Consider the following 19,084-nt stretch of genomic DNA (forward strand, 5'->3'; position numbering starts at 1 on the left):
GGTTTCCTAACCGAAACCACCACACATCTGTATCCACAATATTGAACAGATAAACCTAAAGGTATGCAAGTCATGGAAAAAATGATAAAACAGTTATGTGAGAAATAGTCACAGAGACACAACAGTCATTAATAGAAATTGTGATTACAGTATTAATTATGAGTTATACATACCAGTTCAAACTGCAACAATACATTAAGGCATTAAAGTCATTACAAATACTGTACCAAAGAAAACTACTCGTAGGAAGGATCATGATATATTCCTCTCTGTCAAAACCCATTAATCTAAACAAATTGATACTATTAAGGAGATTTATTAACAGATTTATATTTTCTAAACAAGTTAAAGACCTGAATCATAAAAAAAAAAGGTATAATCATGGACAAAGACACTCTAACTAATTAAAGTTAGAAAGTGGTATGTTTATTCACTGGCGGGCGGCACGGGAATCACCTCCAAAAGGCATGATGGCACTGAACGAGGTTCTTTGCCATCTATTTATTCCCCAAGATGTTACATACAATACATATGCATAACCCCAACACCTCCCATCCCCACCCCATATTAAAATGAGCCCATTAGTCCTTCATGCGTGCACAGTTCTTCTCTTGAATTGGGTCGGTGGTCTCGAAATGGGTCAGTGGTCTCAAAAGATGAAGTCAGGAGAGTCTTCATCAGGTCTCTGTGACCCTCTGGCACGATCCAAGGCCCCATGCTTCAAGATTAACTGTTTACTTATTTTACATTCTTCTATACATAAGTTCATAACAGCAGATAATTATACCAATTAGCTCTTGCCTAAGCATCTAGTAATTATTAACCTACCATTTACCTACCTAGCTTACATCTTGGTCATGGAAACCACTTTTACCCTTAGCAAAAGTCTTAACTTTTTAAAACCATGATTCAGACCTTCCTCTCCAGAAGTCATAGAAATTTGTTTGAATGCCTTACCAAAAGGTGGATTTCAGTTGTGTAAACACTATACTTTGCAAAGCAAATCTTATGAAGCTGTCATGGCCCCTTCCCTCACCATGTTTTCAAAGCAGCCCTGGTGCTACCTACAAATAGCAGCAATAAAGACTCACTTTGCATGCTCCGTAGAGTTAACAGATAATAAAAATTCTTCCATAAACATTTGAGACTCTTTAGCAAGATTTATATGAACAGGTTAGCCCTTCCTGCACCCACTATGATCCTTGACCTCAAAAGACATTCAATACAACCAAAGGCAGGACACGTTACAACAGCTGCCTTGAGCTTGTCCCATGTGGAAGATAACAGCCTTATTTTTTAGATTTGTGGGTCAGATACTGCTGCAGGAGAGCTCTGAGACCATAAAGCACGTTACAGTTTTCCCCCATTATCCATTTGAGCTCATCTGTCCTAAGGGCTTCTCATGAAATCTTTGCTGCTCCAGCCATGGCCTGTTTTGTCTCAGAAGCCTCTGCCAAGAGGGATGCTTTAGTAAAGCACTGCTTTTGCAAAATGTTTTGCAGAAAGAATGAATCTTCTTGCTGTGGTGAAATTGGTAAATTAACTATGAAGTTGGTAAACAGTTATGTCAAACAGAAATTATCAGGAGAGGTGCAGTTATAGATGTCATCTAAACAAAAGCAGTACACACAGTTCAGCTATGCTGGAATTTTCTCCTTAAAACCTCAATGTGATGACTGGTTTTGCACACCCATACAACTGATTTAACTGGAAAGAAGTAGGAAAGACACAAAGCTGAATGCTTAAGCTGTGCAGTCCCTCATTTCTCTTAGAAAAAGAAATTAAATAGTCCATGTTCCTAAAGGAAGTGTTTCAAAAAAAACAAATTCCAGGAAAAAAAAAGAAAAAAACCGAAACCAACCAAACAAAAAAACTAAAAAGCCCAAACAAACAAAACCCCAAACCAAGCCACCACCATAATCATTACAACTTTGTTTATAACCTTAAAATTTTATAACCCTAAAATTTTATAAACCAGACATCCTGAAATAAAACCAGACTTAATAGCTACCATGTTATTCCAGTGGTCTCATATTATTGGGTAATATTTTGTTACAACTAGAAAGATGTAGTTAATACTACTTGGATTATCCATACTTATGGCTCATCCAAGAGATGACATCACTGTTCACACTTAATAAAACCCTGAAGGAACTTCACAGGTTCCCTTTCCTTAACGTCCTTATCATTGCATAAAGAAATAAAGGCTTTTTTCACCCTCTCCCAACAAGAATGGTAAATTTACTGAAAATACTGTAGATACTGCCTATGAATAACTAATGTCAACATATGCTTGAAAATCATATATCTATCCTGGTATATAGAGAACAAATACCCTGTAATTTTTGTATCAAAAATTAAAAAACAGGCAGTGAACATAGAAGAAAGCTGAGTATCACAGAGATGTAAATTAATGCTCTAGTCAGATTGTGAAACCAGTCATTTCACAAAATTACTGAAAATAGTAGAGAAAAATTACATGAGATGTTACTTGCCAGTTATCTCAGTTTTTTACTGAAGTAACATGCAAAACAATTTTCTGAATGCATTTAATTTTAAAGAATCTTTTATATTTATTTTAAAAGTTACCAAAATTAACTGTAATTTTTCCAGGAACAATGTTTATTTTTGCTATTAAGACTAGCCTCATGTAGGCTATTATATTTTAGCATTTCTTTTAGTGATATTCTGTTTACCTGTTTTACATATCTCCAGGATACTATTACATTTTACAGAATCCTGATCTCTATCCATTGAAGACTAGACAAAGGACTCTCAGAGCATGGGGAACAAGACAGGATAATTCCCAAAGGATTTTTGTAGTGTGATTCTACCTCTCTAAAATGGCAAACAGGTTGGTTCTTATTACAGTGATGTGCTCTGAAGCAGGTAATCTGTCAGAATGTGGTCAGTTGCATTGACCTCAAAACTTTCCCACCTGTAGTGTAATTTGTAGTGTTTTATCAGTGTTCTTAACATAAAATGTGGGCTGTAAAGTCTTCCTGCATGGTTTACAAGAAACTGGCATATATAACTTCTGACTTCTGGAAAGCAATTCCAGGTGGTAGTTACCAAGGTGAGGACTGGTTTGGATAGGAAAGCCTAGTGCTCTGGAGGAATTTGCAGAGACTTTAGGTCTGAAAAACAGCTTATGTTAGTTTAAATTCCGACTGAGAAAATCTGTAATCTAAAGGAGATACACTGGTGCAACAGAGATGAATGGAGAAGTGTTGAACACCACAGGCAGCCACACTATATGGAGAGCTGACTGTCACCAACAAAAAATACCTACCTCAATATGCCACAGAGCCTTCCAACTCCTTTGGTAGGCAAAACATCCATATCCCATCACAGGAGTATGATTCCCTCTGCAATACAGGTCTATATTTAATGCTATGTGTGTTACACTGTCTTGATCTGAGGAGAATGCACTTTTTTCATGGAACCAAGGTGAGCAAAGGTTATAAAAGATTTCTGAGATGCCGTCTGTGTCAATTCAGATTCTCTTTATATTTTCACTACATGTAGGAGAGAAATTAGCTGAGTACTGTGCCTTTGTATTTCAGATACAAAGCTAGGATGCAAAATATTGAGATGTTATCGGAACTAATACAGAGAAGGAATAAAACAATAGCCCTTCTATGTCTCTAAGTGGTCGAATGAAATGAACAGAAAGAAACCCCATAGAATCATAGAATGTTAAGGGTTAGAAGAGATCCTTAAACAGAATCTAATCCCAACCTCCCCACACCACTGGCAGGGACACCTGCCACTAGACCTCTTTGCTCAGCCTAGCCTTGAACATTTCCAGGCTTGGGGCATCCACAGCCTCCCTGGGAAAACTGTTCTAATACCCCCCCATCCTCACTGTAAAGAATTTCTTCCTAATATCCAGCATAAATTTCTCCTTTCAATTTGTACCAATTATTCCTTGTCCTATCACTACAGTTCCTGAAAAGCAGTCCTTCTCCAGCTTTCCAGTATGCCCTCTTCAGTTACTGGAAGGTTGCTAGGAGTTCTCTATACAACCTTCTCTTTCCCAGGCTGAACAGCCCTAACTTTCTCAGCCTGTCTTCTTAGGGGAGTGCTCCAGTCCTCTTATCAACTTCTTGGCCCTCCTCTGGACTTGCTCCAACAGTTCCATGTCCTCCTTCTGTTGGGACACCAGAACTGTCCACAGCACTCCAGGGGTCCCACAAGAGCAGAGCAGAGCAGAGCAGAGCAGAGCAGAGCAGAGCCGAGCGAGGGGCAGGATCACCTCCTTCGCCCTGCTGGCCACGCTCCTTTGGATGCAGCCCAGAACGCGTTTGGCTCGCTGGGCTGTGAGCACATGCTGCTGGCTCATGTTGAGCTTTTCATCAACCACCACCACCACCAAGTCTTTCTCCCCAGGGCTGCTCTCAGTCACTTCTCTGCCCAGCCTGTAGGTGTGTTTGGGATTGCCACCATCCAAGTGTAGGACCTTGAACTCTGCTTTCTTGAACTCCATGGGGTTTGCACGGACCCACGTCTCAAGAGTGTTTGGGTCCCTCTGGATGGCATTGCTTCCCTCCAGTGTGTCAACTGCAACACACAGCTTGATGTCACCAGCAAACTTGCTGGGGAGTGCACTCAATATCACTGCTCATTTTGCTGGCAAAAATAAAACATGAAAAGTTTTTTTTGACTGTTAAACCTTTACAGTGGACTAAGAATGGAAAAAATAATCATCTATACTGTGCAGTATCCTTAGATGAGTCCCTTAGACAACAGTTTAAAAAAAAAGAACTGAAAACTGAAATTATAAACCAAGCTTTCATATACTATAGTGGAAAATATAACTAGACAACTGTTTACAAAGCATTCTTCATATATCCCTAAAGCTAATATATATATATATATATATATATATATGTATGTGAAACACATTTAAGCATTTGTCTGTGGCTGCTGATAAGAGTCAGGGAAAACAGCAGTCTGAGTTTTCCCAAGCCACTCAAAGGAAAACAGAAGGGAAAGAATTAATAACAAAGTTTAGCACCTGGTGTGACAGGATAAGTGAGGAATGTGGTTTTGGTAAAAGCATGTTTACAAGAGATGTTGCCTTCCTTGGACCAATGAGATTATTCTATCCTTTGGTTCTGCAAACCAGTCTGTAAAAATGTGTCTACTTCTGCAATAAAGCCCTTCTTCTGCTTTTGGGAAGGAGTCCTTGTTGCTGTGTTTCTTTGCCGCTCCCCAGACTTACAGCAATACTTGTCCAATTTTCACAAAGATGAGGGGATCACTTTTTGAACTTGATAGAGATTGAATGCTACTCAGTCGGAATGATAAAAGAGATCCTGACCAGGATCCTGATCCTGTTTGTACCCAAACATATGTAATATTTATTAATACATATGCCTCAAAGTCCATTGTGATATGAAATCAAAAATAGACTGTATTAGCTGAGCACTTCAGATACAAGAGTTGTGACACTTTTGCATGTAAAGGGCTATATTCATTTTCCAGGTAAGAAGAGACAACTTTTCAGGCCTAATATGCTTCATCGTCAGAATTGACAAAGTTTCATCATGAACTTCATATTCAGGAACTTATGAAATACAGTAGTGCCTGACACTCTAATTCATTAATTAAAACACTCACCTGATCAGCTAAAATCAGCTAATGAATATTGCCTATTTAGCTTATGTGTACTGCATGTTGATGAACTGTATTGCATAATCTGTAGGCTGCAAAATTGGTGTTGGAACTAGAATATAGAACTTGAAGTTTTGTAAGTCAAGCTCAAGTTATCACAGGCAACTATGTCACTTATAATTAATTTCACTTTACTGCGCAAAAAAACCCCACTGGAATTTTAACTTTATTCTTTCCTCATTATCCTGATATTTTACAAAAATTCTACCAACAGCACAGAAACGAAAAAATCTGCATACCTAACAAGCTTCAATTATCAAGAGCTAAAAGGTCTGTTCTTATAGTTTATGCTGCTGAAGTTAAAACAATATAACCCCCTTTTCTATTTCACGGTAATTAAAATGTTAAATTTGCTAAGAAATGTTAGCTAAGAAAGCTTTTCCTAAAAGCTTTGGATTTTAACATGTAAATATCTGATTTTGGAGACCAGCAGCCTCACAGTGGGATACAAAATCTGTGAGCCTGGATAATACCTTTAAAACATTCAGAAGTGACAACAAAATATCTTTTTTGGACATGCCAGAAGGAGTAAACTGTAATTAATTGCTTTTTACTCCAGCTCATTTCACAATTATGATTTCTGTCAAGGAATTGTCAGTATGAATATATCAAAATGTAAATATCATCGATAAAATGGCACAGGAAGATACCCCGTGACTACCTAGAACTTAAAGCATTTTATTGAAAAAATCCTTACTTTGTTTGGCAGTCATCCATGACCTCCTACTGTTGACAAAACTAGCAGCAATTCCTATTTGAAGTGTACCAGAAGATGATTCTGCTCAGCCGAAGCTGCTGCTTTAGAGTATTTAGGGGATTTATCTCTACATTAATATTTTCATCTAACACTCTCACTATACTCCTTACATAATCTTTAAATTATAGGAAAATGCTAGAAGGGAGTTCTGAGATTCAGCAGCTGAAGTAATGCTGGAGATTTATAGCTCTCTGAAGTCGACATTTGTGACTGACCTACAGCACGCCAGGGCTGCTATTTCACTTTCCTGATTCATGATAAGTGCATCTGTCTCCAAATAAGCCTCCAGAGCCCATTAATGCCCAGTTCCCTTCCTTATGGTAAACATGCACATATCTAGCTTCACTTTTTTAATGCTCTGCTGCTGTTAAGTTGAATAGAAAATTTGGCTTTCTATTTCCTCCTTTAAAAATAAATTTTTCAATTACCCAGGTAGAGTTGATTTGAAAGACTCTAGTTCATACATTCACTTTTTTTTGTCTAAATAAATATTAAAGAAAAAATGTTATTTTTGCACTAAAGACTGCAAAATCATATTTCACTTGATTGATGAATTTTTTATCTCTCTTAGTGTAGTCCCCTAGCTTCCTTTCCTCTATGAATTTGTTGTGTGAAGCATGTACAACTAATTAACAAAACCATTCGCATGATGATATGAAGGTAAATATTAAAAATAAATAGAATACACATTCATAAAATGTTTTTAAAAATCACTATGGCATTTGTCATCCCGGTTTCAATTTATTAGTCATTAATAAAATATATATGGTTTTCCATTTGGAAAATTTACTAGTGGCAACACATTCAGCATGCAGCTTTGTCTCTTTAGAGATGAAGTCTTTGTTAAGGCACCAGTGATGGGTTTTTTGTGCCATTGTCTGATCTGTCAGATTGGATGAACATGTGTGTTTAGGGGTGCAAAGATGTGTGGCCACATCTGCTGTGCAAAGCCATAACTCACAACTCTCCCCATCACTACAATGTGTTGCACTCGGAGCTCCTTTGTTGTGATGGAGCTGCTGGTGGCTGCGTGTCTGAAGTGTCACAAGTGTCAGGCCTCATTAGGGTCATGATAATCACCCTAAAACAACCACTGATTTTGAACATTTAATATTGAAGGCTAGGAAATTAAAAGCTAGATATCTAATAGGTTTTGTGATATTCAATTGATTATACACTGGGATTCAAAACCACAAAGCAAAAAATATAAAGGCCTGCTAACAAAATAATGTTCCTTGTTCCTCTAGAGAATAGTTTTTAAAATGACATCAATAACATCGTGCAAACAGTTGACAAACCATTTAGATGGTGTTTTGGCAAGTGATTAATTTCTTCTATGGAATTATTACCTTAGAATTATAGAGCAGGAGATATTTAACACACCACAAAGATTCCTTAAGCTTGTTTTTACTTTTTCCTCATTCATATCTTAAAAATTCCATTGTCTTCAGTACTCCACTGGGCTTAGCATTCAATGTTTATGTTAAAAAGAAATAAATCTTATTAGTATTCAGATCACAGGCTTTATATTAACTGATTACAGAAACAACAGCTGTCAAATTTGAATCAGAATATTTTTGAGTTCTTCAATGCTAAATGGAGTTCAAACCTGCAGTTTTGGTTTTAGGTGTATCTATATGATAGCTACATTATCTTTCAGTCACTACTTGATTTTACAGTTAATTTTATTTATAAAAGTGAAAAAGTATGACTTCAATAGGAAGGTGGAAATTCATGCATGATAGAGAAATAGGAATTCTGTCAGAAATTCAAGTATTTGAAGGGATTTGTGTTCCACATTGAATTTTTCTGAACACATTTTCTTACTCATAAGTAATGTTTTTGACTTTTATTTCTCTTCACAAACTTACTTCTCAGCAAATGTTAATGGTTTTGGGGAAATTTTCACTACAGACAAGTTATAGCTGATCATCACTAATAATTAAAGAATACAGATGATGATCTTTATGAAATTATGCTTACACAAAACCTACATCTGTTGTCACTCTAATAATACTCTGCAGCCCACCACAGGATTAATCAATTCTAATCTAGATAGGCCTTTTTAGAGACCTTAGACCTGTATGGCCTCATTAATTCAGATGGTACGTGACAGTTCAGAGGTTTCTTAAACCAGCCATAATCTGCAAAAACGGACTTCTGTGCTAGTTTGAGATGCACGCTGTTTTCAGCTTAGAATTCTTGTCTTCCACCTGAAGTTAATGGGTAGCAAAATTAAAATAAGTGGACACAGTTTTCATCCGGAAGAGACGATTTAGGGGATTACACACAGAGGTACTCACTCACAACACAACAAAGGTTGAGAAAGTTTAGAGAACCACCTTTATAAAGCTCTAATGTTTTCCAAAATATTTCAAAAACTATTTTTAAAAAAAAAGAGAAGCCAAAAGATATGAAAACTAAGGAGAAAAACTACAGAACAGCTCAACTGTCTTAGTCTGACCCATTTTATTTTTCCTATAAACTAACCAACCAGAATTGCTGTTCTACATAGGCAATGCTTGCTCACTTTTTTTCCCATCTCTCTGTGAAACTTTAACACTTGTCATTTGTCTGAGGTCCTGTCCTCCTCTTTTACTGACCCCCCTCTTACATGTTTCCAGCAAAAAATAAACCTCTGTTTCTCTCAGCAGGCATGACACCCTCTGTAAAGGTGTTTGTTACTTTACTCTGATGAATAACTGTACCCTGTCAGAGATAAAAAAATGAATTTCCAGGTGATAACGCTCCAATTTCCTCTACAGCTATGAAATATGAGTTCAAATCCTTAGAACATAAAAATCCACTAGTACACAGTTATCTAAGTATACACAAGATTCTTTATCTTTGCCTTTGTCAAACATCTGAAGGATGTGTAGACAAATATTATGGATGCATTGTCATGTATGGACCCGGGAAGGAAGCACAGTGCTGTCAATGATCTCACTCAGAAACTGGCCACTTTAGCTAGAGATCAACACACCTCGAGAGAACATCTTTTAAAAGAACTGTTCCTTTAATGTCCTATATTCCTGATCAAGGAGTTCAGTATTCTGCAGTAGATCCCTAAAGAGCAGACTGTAGCAAACTTTCCTGGCCACAACTCTAAAGAAAGTTTTATTCTAGCTCATTGAAACAAAACTGTATTTAACTCAATAAGAGAGTAATGATTAGTTAAAAACCGTATATTTCAACTGCTTTAACATGTGAAGACCTGTGCCCTTGAGCTTCTGAATTCATATGAACTGAGTTACAAGTAACTCTGAGGTGATCTTGCATTCTGCTTTGATGATATTATTAATAAACTTTTACTAAAATAAATAGAACAACTTTTGCCAAATGGGGTTAAATGTCACAGAAAGTTCACGTCACCTATGAAACTTCTAAATTCTGATATAATCTGAACTTTGCAGCTCAAGGTGTTCTATTTAGAATTATATCTAGATAACAATTCTTAAATCACATCAATTAAAATTAATAGTATAGAAATAAAAGGAGAGCTAGGGCACAACAGAAACACTGCAGAATGTCCAGATTAGGATGCAGCAAAGCCTACAAAGCAGACCGTTTTATAACATTAAAATTTGGCAGCTATTCATAGTGCCAGGGTTTTTCATTACTATTGAAATCATGCATTTAAAAGAAAAAAATTAAACTTCAGCCCTGAAATAGAAATAATTTTCCACCTCTGTGTTTGTGGTTGCTACAGAGAGCAATGGAGGCATGATGGGTTTCAAGAAACAAAGCCTTGCCCAAAGGAGTATAAAAGAAGTAGCACTCCCCAAAACCTGTGGTATTCTTGAAAGGCGAGGGACACATGAGCCACTCTGAACATGAACATTCCATGACCAAGGACTGGCCCAGATCTGCTGAAAGACTCTTTCATGAGTGACTTAGAAGAAACAAGTTGGGACCTGTCCTAAATAGAGAAAAAGCCCAGTACCTCTTGAGGTAAATGAATAATTAACTGTCAAATCAAGCTTTTAAAAAGTATTTTGTTGCTTTTTTTCTAAATCCAGAACTGAGATTAAAGGTTTGTCTATGTAGACCAAATTTCTGAAAGGCAAATTATGTCTTTTAGAGCTCTGGGTAGAAAAAATGCTACTACTATCCTCTTGAAAAAATTTACAATATAATAAAAATCCAACAAAAACAACAAACCACAGTCAAGTGATATAGGAATTATAAGTAATGTGATAGCATTTACTTTGAAATATATATATATATATATATATGTATACTCTTCTCCAAATGTCATTACATCTTTATTTATTTCCACTTGGAAAGAAATTTTAACTTCTCTGAAGCATCAGGGTTATATTCAAAGCAGATAATGTGGGCATGTCTGCTGTGTAATCAAAAGCCTGTGGTAACCTGTAACCTAGGAAAAAAATTAAGGTTTCCCTTTTAAAAATTATTTGAATTTGTTATTGCTGCTACATTTTAAATTTTGTTACTTTTGAGGGAAAGTTAAGAAGCCATTTTCCTTTCCACAGTAAAGTTTTACATTTAAAAATAAATAAATAAAATTAAGAATAAACAGTTGGTACAGGAAATTAATGTTTAAATCAGAATAAAATAAAGTGATTTTTTTTACACAATATATTTTTGCTTCACTATATCTCAAAAAGTCTCACTGTCAGTATTCTGAGTTATAATTTTATGTGTCAGATATGTGTCTTTATATTTGTTTTGACAGAAAAGCAGACAACAGATTATTTCATGGACAATAAATTCAAGATTGTAATGAGGAGACAGTATTGCCACAGCTAACTGCACACAGATTGGAGGGTCACACATTTGACACAGATCTAGTAAGGCTCTCAATGAATCTATACACTTAATTGAAGTTACTATCTTTTACAACAGTAAATAGCTTTGCATGGGAAGCTGGTTCATTTCAAACAGAGTTAAGAGAGCCATTTTGTTCTAAAAGAAAACAACTTCTGGAATTTTTCGTAAAAGTTAAAAAATTTCTTGTGAACTGCTTCTAGTATCTTCAAAGGTAAAGAGAAAGACTAAACATAAATATTGCAAAAGACAAAGAATTTATCCAAATGCAAAATCCTTGATGAAACAGTATGTCACACAATATTGCAGAAACTGCCTGGATTAATTTAGCCTGAAATCTCTGTTCTACTAATTTTCTTCTTTCTCTTCTCAGATTCTTTTCCTTTTTTTCCTCAATTGTTTTAAATGAGTACTTATTCACCTAAAATGCCCCTTGTTCATGAATTTTTCAAATTTCTCATCTTTGACACCAGTTGTCAGTTTTCCATTTCAATATATTGTTTTCAAAGTTACTTGTCTTCATTCTCTGAATTCCTTTCTGTTAAATTTTCTCTCTCCTATTATAGGTTGCTTATTCCCTAAATCTATTTTTCCACCAGGAAATGTAACTCTCTTTCTTTTCTTAGGTTTCATAAGAATTCACATTAAATAGAAGCCAATTTGAAGGGTAAAAATACAGCTTCACAAAGATCAATAGTGGATCTTGTCCTGCGTCATGACCTCCACCAAGGAATGCAGATGGCATCACCAACATTTTCAACCTACAAATAAAAACTGTGCTAATAATTCAGAAAAATGTATTCCCATTTCTAATTTAAAAGATCACAAATTACTCTTGCCCTATTCCAAGCCATTTTCCAGTGAAACTGCATTAATATGAATCTGTGCATGTCCCATATGGAATCTGCATAAAACAAGAATAATAGGGTGCAATTTGTAATTCTTTACCTGTGAACTGTACATGTGAAGTGCAATTTCCAGCTGAGACAAGCTTAGCTTGGCTATGCATGAAGCAGAGTCTTATTTTGAGCTTTAGCTGTTGCAGCAACAGAGCAAACACAAGATGTACAGGATGATGAGCAAGCATGCATGTTGTGATAAAAAAATAGCTGCCGCATCTAACCTCAGATGAAACCAGAGATGTTTTAGCCTCAAATTCTATCTGCTTTGGAACACAGCCACAGGACAAATTATAACCAAATTTGAAAACAGTATATAGACAATGCATTTCCTTGATACTATATAATCTTACTCCTTGGGAAAATATCTATATGTTTATACATCTTAAATTTCTCTTTAGAGATATTTATAGATTTTTTTTTACTGCTCATGATGAGTAGATACCGGAGACTAACAACTTTATTGTAGGACTAGATTTAGTGTCATATGCTTTGCTTTCGTTCTGCATTCTGGATAAAGAAAGAAGAATATCTATGCCATCACACATCCTTGAATCTCTGCTTTCAGACTAGCAGTGTGAATATGAACATCTGGAATACAATTTATTTCTCCTTTGTATCACCTTTGCAGTGTGTTAAGGGCATGTGCTTGTCTTCTATTAAAATATGTAGTACCTCTGTATCTTACTCTAACAACTCTATAGTATTGTGCTACAAAGCTACAGATAGACTTTAAAATAAAAAATCCAGGTTGTTTATAATTTCCTTTTTGGCTTCTCATTATGCCCTCTTGCAAAGTGCCACTACAGAAAGCATGGCCATAAAGCAGCTGGCATGGCTTCCACTTTTTGTCACTCTGCCTTTCAGGCACAGGGATGGCGTTTTTCTGAGTGGTTGACAACACAGGTCTTTAGGCACAGAGTGATGGTCCTTGTTTCATTCACCACAACAGTACGTTTTTGTATGGAATAACTGAAGTGTTAAAGAAGGAACAACAGAACAAAAAAATTGCTTTCAGAGTTATCCCCTCCACCCCCAAAAATATAACCAGAACTTACCATAAGTCTGGACAATTATTAGAAACATATGCATCTTCCATGTGAATTCTGGGCCAGAAGTCTAACTTCAGCAAGTAGCCAGAGTTACAGAATTTTATGTTCAATCTTAGTTGAATGTTAAAAACACTATTCCCATTCCAGAACCTCTCATAAAGAGATAGCATTCTCTCGAAACACAGGCTTTTAGGATGCACAGGTTATTTCTCCATGTAATATTCAGCCACAACTAGGAGAGCTGTGCAAAATTGAAAACTAGATTTCTAAGAAATGATATTATCAGTTCAGAGCCGAGAGCAACACTGAATGCTGGGACTAAGCTATTTCTTCAGATGTAATTTTTCTGACACATGCCAACTGTAATCTCCTTTTTCTTACTGTTTCTAACAAGACCTCGTTGTGGAAAACTAACTCCAATGGAGATTAACTGATTTACAATCATAGAATCGTTTCCACTATCTCTTTACATTTATCATGTAAGTTGTAAAGCATGACACAAGTAAAATCCTGTTGCCTGCTTTGAACGAGCAAAATTTCTACTGCCCATGCCACAGAATGGTAGGAAAATGTTTAAGGCAGCAGTAAAGTTCAGTTTTCTGCCAGCTCTTTGAAACAATGAATTTTTGTCTTCAGTAGCCTACATTTTTTTTTCTCTGAGAGAATAAAGCATTTCTCTCTGTGACTGATAGCAATCTGTTTTTCTGTCCTAGCAGGGATATATTAACCAGGAAGCTCTCTGCACATGATTGTATTTCTTAGCTTAGAAGAGACTACCATTAAAATATATCAATGAAAAATAACGTCTTTCTTTAAATTAACTAATATCTATGTTTAATGAAGCTCAGTTTATAGTGATTTTCTGGATGAAGTGCTTTTCCTTCAGCCTAATTATGTGCACAGCTTTCAGACAACAAGCAGTGTCTTTAACATTAGATAAGAACCTAGGCTTTTATCTCAATCAATAGTCTTTAGCCTTTGAACTCATGTCAGAGAAAGACCAGTCCGTCACATTCAGTTCTACCTGACCTCTTTCTTCTTAATGCACACTGCCATTTACAGAAGGAAAACACACAGATATACAGTATATGACCAAGTAAAATATTCAGGGCATTTTGTATACAGGGGGGATGGGATCTTTTATGGCTGTAGAAATGGGTGCCTGAAATGATGATGTTAAAATTTTCTTGTTTCCTTTCACTGGGCTTTGTGTATCTCAAAGGAGCCCCATATGGTGCTCTTTGTCCGTGTCATTACCTCGTTACAGCCGCTGTCTGCCAGCCAGAGGTAGAACGCTGCAGCTGTAGACAGCGATACAACTGGAATTGTCTAAGGTCAACAGTGCCGTAATTACTTTAAAATGTCAGCGTACAATAAAATACAACAGTTCATCTGGCAGAAAGCAAATTAGCTTTGACCATGGCGTAATTACCCTTTTCTCAGCACCATTAGAAGAGATCAAATCTCCACATTCAGTGTTTGAGGAAAGGCCATCAGAGTACACTCTACCTGACAAGGATGCACATTTGCCATTTTGAGATGTAATTAATTGTCCCTATAATAGAAATTTTTATATTTGACTCTGGAATTGAAATGCGTAATAACCTGGCTTCTTCACATTTAACCATTTCTACTCTGAGTCGATATGCATTGCAAAATGAACTAGGTGATATCAAAACAATGAAAACATGCTAACCACTCAATGAGTAGAAAACTGAAGCAAAGTTATTTTTATTAATTGGCTTAAGCTTGATTGGACTGCCTCTGTTCTCATCAACACAGGTGTAAATCTGGGATAATTTTACTGAAGCAGCTGATGTGACTCTGGGTTTATACAGGCTGCTTTGACTTTGGAAAGTCAAATGACCAGTTCATTATGTTGTTTGGGCTACAAAGTTTTACCTAAAGGAGAAAAGAAATTAAGAATCCAAAGCACTGGGTACAATAAATAAATAATTACTTTTCCAAAACTACTATCTTCAATTTATCTTTTGAGACTCATCTTGATAAAATGAATATAACCATACATTAGAGTTCAAATTCAAACCCTGGTCCTGATCAGAACTTCAACCAAAACCTCTTGTAACGAGATGGGGCTGATGAACCTGGGGTGTTGGGACAACTGCCTCATATTGAAGGAGCTACTTCCTCCAGGGGTTTTTTTGCCAGTATGTTCACATGTATGTTCACCAATGATGGGTTATTCTGGTTAAATGGGGAATAAATGGCAAGAAGCAGACCTGCAACTACAGTTGCTGTAGGGCAAAGCATGGTACCTTGTAGGCATGTTCAATTTCATTATTATTTAAGGGTTTTGAGAGAGGTCTAAACTGATTTGAAATTACTTGAAATGTCTGAACAGTATTCTGTTGTGTGTTTCAATGTGGATTCACATGGAATAGCTATTTCATACCAGAAGTCCCTTGTAGAATATTTACCAACTTTCAGCAAATGTGAGACATTATTATGCATTATGCTGTGGGTTTTATTTATGTCTGTAGATGTTAAAATTGCAGTGTGTTCTTGTGACTTTAAAACTAAATCATGAAAGATTTTATTAAAATAAAACCTCTGTATATGGCCAGTAAGAAAGACAAGAATATTATAGTGCATGCCAGAAATACTAGAAAGCACATAAAAATCATGCTTTTAAAAATATCTTTGCTTTGGAAAGCATCTATTTTTTATACTTAAACGTATTTTTGAAATGCAATACAGCAAATAACACTTTGAAAACTAAATATCTAGACCTAGTTGCAATACTTTGACAGGTTTTAACTAGCTCATCTGCCTTCAGTATTTGCCCTGTCTCAAGTGTCACTTACAAGTCCTTGAATCATAATTATACAGTGATATTTATACATACAATATGAAAGCAAACAAAGCCTTTTTTCACTGAAATGAATTCTCAGCAGGACAGAGCAGATAAACACAAACTAGAAAAAGACTGAATTTTTTCTTTGCTTAAAAAAAAAAAGAAAAGAAAAAGGACAAAAAAAGAATTGCAGTACTCTGTGGCTATGCCTGCTTTGTGCCCACAGCCAAAGTAAATGCATCTCATTGTGTAAACACGTGCATGTTTGAGGGTCTTACTGAAGATGTAATTCAGCTTTCCACATCGTTGAACCTGTAGCTCAATCTTACTCATGTGCTCACTTAGAATGGAAAGTTAATGGAAACTCAGTGTAGTCGAGTAGGAATGAGTAGGAGAACACAAAAATAAATAAAGCCAAATCACCAAAAGTAGGTCAGAATAGAACTCAGCTCTTTATCTCATTTTGAAAGTCCATGTAAAAATGTATGTATAACACAAAAATTCTAAAAATTAGATGATAGAAATATCCAGTAAAATAATAATAAAAAAAGATACTGAGATAAAACAGTGATGAGAAATGAACACATCCCGCATTATGTTGGCAGTTTTCTTTATCAAAAGAATATATAATAATATAATATTAATATTTTCCCTTTATTTATATATATATATTTATATATATATTTATATATATATTTTTATATATATATTTATGTATATATATATAATATTTTCATTAATATTTTCTCTTTAGTATTATTAGTTATAATTTTTATACTGATTGCAGGGTCACCTTCATAAGGCCTCAGGAACACAAAGTGAAAGGAAAGAACAGAAATGAGCAAATTTTGCAGCAGCCATAACAGCTGAAAGACAAAAAAATGCCCGCAGTACCATTCCCACCTCAACAATCATGTCTAAGAAATTCCATCTGAGAGAGCACATCAAACAAGGATGTATTGAGCCTGGCCTTCGTCTCATGTAGATGTATCAGTACCATAAAATCTGTTTTAATCCAAACTCAGTTATAAACACATTGCAAATAAAATCTGCAGCTATTTGAATGTACATGTTTAGGCATCACTCGCATATGGAAGAAGACAGGACCAAAATTTAGAGTATCTGTTCTTCAATGGGCCTGGCTGAGAAGCACCATGGTTTTAAATAGAAAATGTTTTTGTCCTAATAGTCATATTTATGAACATTCCTGTTGAAACTCTAAAAACTTGTTGTCTAAATTCTTTCTGAGAGCAAAGCAAAGATTTTTTGCTTGATTTAACCTCTTAAATATTGTCCATGGAATACCAGCCCATTTTTATTTATCTGCCATAGGTACAGTTGTATGTTCCATGTAAGGAAAATACTGACAATTTTACAGCTGTAAAATAACATATTGAAATCAATTTCTATTTCTCAGGATACAGAAGACAAAACCAGGATAAATGTATTCGCATCCCATAGAAGAATGAGAAACACTCTACAAATCTTACCTTTTTGTTCTCCCACTTAGTACCTTCCCATGGTTTGAATGCATGGTTTTCTTTCCAAATTCTAGAAGAGTGAAAAGATGGGGTGTTGAGGTGGCATTTCATCAATAAAAGATAATGTCCACTTGTGGTGTTTCGCATTACCTTATCCAAGCTGTCTTCCTCAGGTAATGTCATTATTCAGTTTTTGATAGCTCATTGTGTGTCTGAATAACAACTAGATTTCTTCAGAGCACTGATCCCAGAGAAAAATTTTAAACCCTCTCTACCTCTAAGAAGTACTTGGAGAAATCAGGAAATTGAGGGGTGCATATTCATAGGCAGTCTTGCAGGACTGTAATGATTTAGTTACCTCACTTACCCTAACACCACATGGACAAATACAGAGTAGAATAAAAATAGCTGCTGTAGTCTTTTCCCAAAGGTGAGTTGGTCCATCATTCTTGGATTCTTAATCACATCGCAAACAAGTTCATACACACACATATGAAAATCTATAAATCCATTTTATTCTGGATTTAATTTACAAGATATTCCTGCAATGAAAAAGAGACATAGCATCTGATGATTCAACTCTATCTGGTTTATATCTAATCAACAAAAACATTTCAAATAAAATAATTTAAAATAAAATTAAGTTAATTTAAAATAAAGTATCAGCAATATTTTATTTAAATGAATAAAATACATAATGTTGATACTTAACACTGTAGAAAGGAAGAAAACAGATAAGCATTAAAAAAAGGGGGTTTGACTGCTATCAAAATGATCTTAATTGATTGAAATATTTTTCTGGCTAGTAGCCTGCTTTGAGAGAAAGAAATGAAGAAGTTCAGAGTAGCATGTACTTATGTGTAGCACAAGCATCTTCTGATACCCAATATCATAGGTCGCACCCAATCTTAAATATCTTTGTTTTCTATTTAAAGACATAGATAACTTCTGAAAACAAAATGCAACATGCAATCTCATGATGTTTAGTATGGCACTCACTCTGCATTCATAAGAGCACTTTGGTTACATAAAAACTTCCCTAAGTTTCTGGAGAAATCCTGTCATATACAACATTAAACATTATTTACATTTAATTAGGCAAAATTAAATCCTGCAGGTTAGTTCATTAGATTTCTCTGAGGCCAGTTGTTTATGTAAGCACTGAATCATTAATATTCAGCTACTTTCATAATTATAAGGCTGTCAGATAAGAAAGCTGCTGCCTTGGACAGATAAAGAAACTTGGAGACATTCACAGATATAAACCCTGATTCAGCTTTATCGTGTTTGGAAAAAAACTTAGCCAGAAATGCAGAATCACTTTCCAGTGCAAACTAGCCAAATAGAAGTGAAACAGTAAATGTCACATTAATATGACTTAGAGAGGAAAGCAGAATACAAAATAATATCTGCAAAGTCTTACTGCATTTTCAGAAAGAAGGAAAAGACGAAGTTGACCTAAAGTGTTTTGTATAATTCAAAATTTATAAAGATAGTGAAATTGCATTTCATCTTTGACAGGAAAGAATTTTGTTTTAAAATGGATCTTTATTTAGGCAGCAGCATCTCTGAATGATACAGTGAAATTAATGGTGGGGCAGCATTATTTA

At 35.4% G+C, this 19,084-nt stretch overlaps 1 long non-coding RNA gene across 1 annotated transcript in view; it reads right to left on the bottom strand.

Moving 5' to 3' along the window:
* Positions 1-19,084, bottom strand: part of LOC148219760 (uncharacterized) — an 82,692-nt gene that overhangs the window by 45,531 nt on the left and 18,077 nt on the right. Inside the window, exons 2-3 of the long non-coding RNA XR_015799345.1 lie at positions 17,842-18,016; positions 17,484-17,544 (exon numbers count right to left, since the gene is read on the bottom strand). This is a non-coding gene — a long non-coding RNA (uncharacterized LOC148219760). The remainder of the gene's footprint in view (positions 1-17,483; positions 17,545-17,841; positions 18,017-19,084) is intronic.

This window comes from Sturnus vulgaris, chromosome Z (assembly GCF_052056855.1).
Source record: "Sturnus vulgaris isolate bStuVul1 chromosome Z, bStuVul1.hap1, whole genome shotgun sequence".
NCBI classification, from domain to species: domain Eukaryota; kingdom Metazoa; phylum Chordata; class Aves; order Passeriformes; family Sturnidae; genus Sturnus; species Sturnus vulgaris.